At 40.9% G+C, this 4,766-nt stretch overlaps 1 long non-coding RNA gene across 2 annotated transcripts; it reads right to left on the minus strand.

The window, feature by feature from the left end:
* Nucleotides 1-700: 700 nt before the first annotated feature.
* Nucleotides 701-2,867, minus strand: LOC125495187 (uncharacterized). 2 transcript variants are annotated; one of them, XR_007271877.2, is made up of 4 exons: nucleotides 2,359-2,867; nucleotides 2,150-2,286; nucleotides 1,697-2,072; nucleotides 701-1,615 (listed from the first exon to the last, which is right to left on the minus strand). It is a non-coding gene; the product is annotated as an uncharacterized LOC125495187 (long non-coding RNA). The 2 variants fall into 2 exon arrangements; XR_007271876.2 differs by having other exon boundaries at nucleotides 701-2,072.
* Between the last annotated feature and the right edge of the window lie 1,899 nt (nucleotides 2,868-4,766).

A 4,766-nucleotide genomic window follows, 5' to 3' on the forward strand; every position in this document is an offset into this window, starting at 1 on the left:
AGCTGGAATCCGCCCATCCGCCCAGTCGGGCGCGACGAAGCAATTGGATACCTGATGACCGCATGGTCGGGCGGAATCCGCAGGGTTGGTCGAGCGGAATTCGCAGGGTTGGTTGGGCGGAATTCGCAGGGTTGGTCGGGCGTGATCTTTTGAGGCATTTTTTTTTTAGCACGTGTTGCGCCAGTTTTTGATGGAGATATAAATACTTATCCTTTTTAATTAAAAGGACTATGTTTCATTATTAGAGTTTCGACTTTTAGTTTCTAAGCGCTTTTTAATTACCTAAGAACCCTAGTATTACTCTTTCTCATTTTTGATTCATTGAACTTTCAATAGAAGTGTGAATTTCACAAGAATGTTTCTACAATTGGTATTCTTTCTCCTCCCTTATGATTCTTGCTTTGTTCTTGATTATTTATTCATCATGTTTGCTTATTTCAGCATCAGTATATTTGTTTCAAATATGATTGAGTAGTCTATTTCTAGGGTTTAGGGGATCCATGATTATTCATGAAGGGATGTTTATAAAGTATTGATACTTGATGATGTTTGTTGATTCCTATCGAATGTATTATCTCTATTCAATCTTATTTGGCCAGATTTGATTGTTATAGTATTGCAATATTAGGTTATGCGCTGAGAGGTAGAAACCTGATATTAAGGCTAGTTTCAATAGGTAGTTTTGGTATTGATAAATTGCGAGAGCTTGTTAATATTATTCTATGGTTGATTTCGATTCGAGAGAACAAATTAACCTGTTTAACTGCATTATTAATTATTGATTGTTGTGTTTCATCCTGGAATTATTGTTCACTAGTTAACCCATACCCTAGGCTTTTTATTATTGATATTCCTGATTTAGTTATTGTCTAGTTTAGTGTAATGACCAACAACACTTGTTCCCTATAATCTAGATTTGATCGACAATTAGGAAAAGAACACTGTTTTTCCCTGTGGATTCGACCCTACTTCCCTGACTATTATTTGTTAGAGGACTTTAGGATTAATTTTGGTTTGGCGATACGACTTTAGCCTGTCATCCATCAGCATTTATTCCATACTGGAACAGGCACAATTCCCATCTCTGAATCGTTGTCCTGTGAAATGTCATACGTCATCAATGTTGCACTTGTAGCAAAGACATCATCCTCTTGCTGACCAACACTCAGAGAAGACTCTGCATTCGTTTTAACCAGATCGTTCTGTCTCATCAAGTCCTTCATCGAGCCTACCCATTTGAGGTACAGATAAATTTCCTTATGACGTTCCCACTACACTTACGCCCCATTATATATTCATACATAAGTTTGGCCCTGATCGTTGTGGTCACCTAAACTTCCATTCCATCCAGCTCGTTCTTTTGCGCAGCGACTTGTACCTGTAACGCCTCAATTTCAATCCGTGAGGCCTCTTCAACGTCTGGAGCCTTCTTCCTTAGACCCTCTAGTTCATCCCCGTTCTTCTTCAGAGCCTTTGTCACCTTTGTCATTTCAAGACAAACCCTCTTTATTTCTGCGTCCTTCTCTTTCAAAACCGCTTCATTCTTCTCATCACATCAGGCTTTGGTAAAGCGATTATATCTCCTTCTTAACCATTAAAAAATGTTGCGACGAGCCTGGTGCACAAAGACCACAGTTAGAAATCATTATGAACAGAGGTAAAAAAAAAAAAACAAGAGTATGAGTCACTATGACACCTTGAATATCATCTCTAAACCATCTGACATTAACCCTGGCGTAAGACGGTCTCGCAAACGATCCTCAGCTCCAGAAAGAGGAATTTCTCCGCTTCAGGCCAGATTGACTTGTTTGACGACATAAAATAGTTAGGAGCTGTCACGGAGTATGATAGTCCGTCTTTGTCATGAGGGGCAGATAATTCAGACTTACGAACTTTTTGGTGATAATGGCAGCGTCGTCATCCTCGACGTGGACGACATCATGATGTCTCTGTTTGTCAGACGTTGTGGTAGATGACGCAGTAGAATGTTCTGTTCCCCCTCTTTCTCTTTCTAAGACCCTTAGCTAGGGCACGACCGTCCGTAGATCCCCTCTGTCGTGATTGCGAAGAATCTGTCGCACAAAAAGTGGGTATATTCAAAATAAATTACAAAGATAGTATCCAACGACTCATGGAGTGGTATATTTACCTGACGCCATTGAGGAGCAACAGCCTTGGTCAACAACAACAATTTTCTTGAACGATCATTCTTCTTCACCAAATTCTAAGAACTCCCTGCACCTTTTTCTGATACTTCATTGCGTACTAGCAGTTTTGGGTCCAAATCTGCGAAAAAAGCAACGTAAGAATAATGTTAACAACCAGACGTTCAGAAAAATCACAAGGAAATTCACGAACCTTCTATATTTCAACCTTCGATTAAGGAACTCCCTCAATCACCAAGAGACGATTTTTTCACAAAGATGTAACGATTCTTCCAGCCTCTGTCGTTCGACGGTACCCCTTCGACTAGCGCGTTTCTTTTCGCTCTGGCGTGTAAGGCTAACCTGTTTTTCCCTTTAACCCTAATCGCATAGCAGTACATAAAGTCCTAAAGGGTGAAATATTTGTCCCAGGTGGATGTTGCTCCATCAACGACGCTAAGGACCCCCCATGCATTATCTTTCCCGAGCTAATTTGGAAAACTTGCAGAAGATCTCTGACTATGGGTGGAAAGGGTAGCCTAAGACCTACTTTAAAAGGGTAAACATAAAGGACAACCCAATCGTCGGGACAATCTTCTGGACGCTCATGTGGTTCGAAGAAAAAGTAAGAAATTTGCACAAATCGGAGCTAAAAGTGTCGGAATTTAAGGCGGTTCGAAGTTCCCCAGAAATTTCTAGAGAAAAAGCCAAAGGTGTTGGCTCAACTGGCATGGCTTTTTATAATGTTATTTTGATCATTAGCAACGGATATATTTTAATTGTCAAAGAGAATTTATTATCTTTAATAGCTTATCTTTTACATATGACTCTTGAGTTATCTTTTGCAAAAGTTGTCTTGTTAGAAGTTAATTTATCGCATGACTGTCCTGATTATCAAATGGTTTCAAGTGTCAACGTATCAATTGATTTATGACTTTAACGTAATCCTTATTGTAACAATTGGGGGTAAATTGTTATGGCTGACTTTTAATGATTGGTATTGACGCAAGGAAGGAACGACGTTGACGCAAACAACAATGATATGACGCAAAGACTTGGTCAAAAGACAACTAATTGCCGGAGAATAAGGGTGACTAAGTCTTGTCAAACCCAATCGGTGCAAATGGCTTAGTAAGCCGTCAAGGAATGTGCCAAGGAAGCAAGGATATTATCCCATGACCTTAGTTAAGTACTTCTTATATTTTTGGGCGCACGTTGAAGAAGGTGAACGCTATATAAAGGCTATGAAGTAAAAGAAGAAAGGGCTACAAGCATACATATCACTCGTACAAGCAAGAGCAATCATTGTTTCACAACAGTCGTAAACACTTTACATTTTAAGCTATTCTTTCCATTACATTCCTATCAAACTATTGTACTTAGAATAATCATCCTAGGGTATATTGACTGTCGTTCACCTTGAACGTCATATACATACAGTGGATTGGTGGACTCATCTCCACCCGCGGTCTTTTTACCTATATATCTTCATCAAAATTTTTCTGCGTCAATATTTCCTTGTGGCATGTTCCTTTGATCCCCTTTGCATTTATCGTTTTAATGTAGTTGTTGTTGTCCTAATATTGATTTGTGTCGCTAAGGCAAAAATCCGCTTAAACAAAATCAACGATGTTCAACCATACAAGTAACATAACGCAGTGTTGCCTTATGGCTCGAACATATGTACTTTACTTCACAGCTCATGTCACACCGTATGTGATTTTTTCTATGATATATCCCTGTATTTTTTTTTGAAATTCTACGTTATACCCCTAATGTTTTTTTTTCTACACAATACCCTTAAGTTTTTAATGTTTTCTACATAATACCCCTATCTTAAGTGTACATAACGTTTACCTTTAAATTCTCTTTGCATCTTTGGGCTTCTCTCTCAACCTTCCCCCCTACCAACCCCCATCCCCTCCCCCTCCCCCTCCCCTCCACCCCCGCAACCACCATGACCACCGCCAGCCACCACCCCCTCCCCCTCCCCTTCAATTTCCCGCAAGCCCCCTCTCCCCTCCACCCTTTCCCTCCCTCGCATCGCAGCAATGAGTAACAACCACCACCACATTCGTCATTGTTTTTGTAAAAAAATCAACTTAGAGTCAATCATGTTTCAACGCAAAATCAACACTCATATCTCTCTCTTCCATCTGCAACTGCACGATGCATCAAAAATTGATGCGGGAAATCAAGGGGGAGGGGTTGGGGGCTGCAGGAAATCGAGGGGGAAGGGTGGGGGCCACAGGAAATCGAAGGGGAGGGGGTGCGGGTGCGGGAAATTAGAGAGGGGGTTGGGGTTACGAGAAATCGAAGGAGAGGGGTAGGTGGCTAGGCTGGCAAGGGGGCTGCAACAAAGAAGGGGAGGGGGCTGGGTTGGTAGGGGGAGAGGGTTGGGAGCTGCGGCGGGTGTGGGGCTGGGGTGGAGGAAATGGGGAGGTTTGGGTGGGAGTAGATTGTACTAAACGAAGGTTTGGGTGGAAATTCAAAAATCATTAAGGTTCGTTTTTATTAATACACACTAGGGGTATTTTGTAGAAAACTTAAAAAATACAAGGGTACAATGTAGAATAAAAAAAACATTAGGGGTACATTATAGAATTTTAAAAAGCACAAATA

This window comes from Beta vulgaris, chromosome 2 (assembly GCF_026745355.1).
Source record: "Beta vulgaris subsp. vulgaris cultivar EL10 chromosome 2, EL10.2, whole genome shotgun sequence".
NCBI classification, from domain to species: Eukaryota; Viridiplantae; Streptophyta; class Magnoliopsida; order Caryophyllales; family Amaranthaceae; genus Beta; species Beta vulgaris.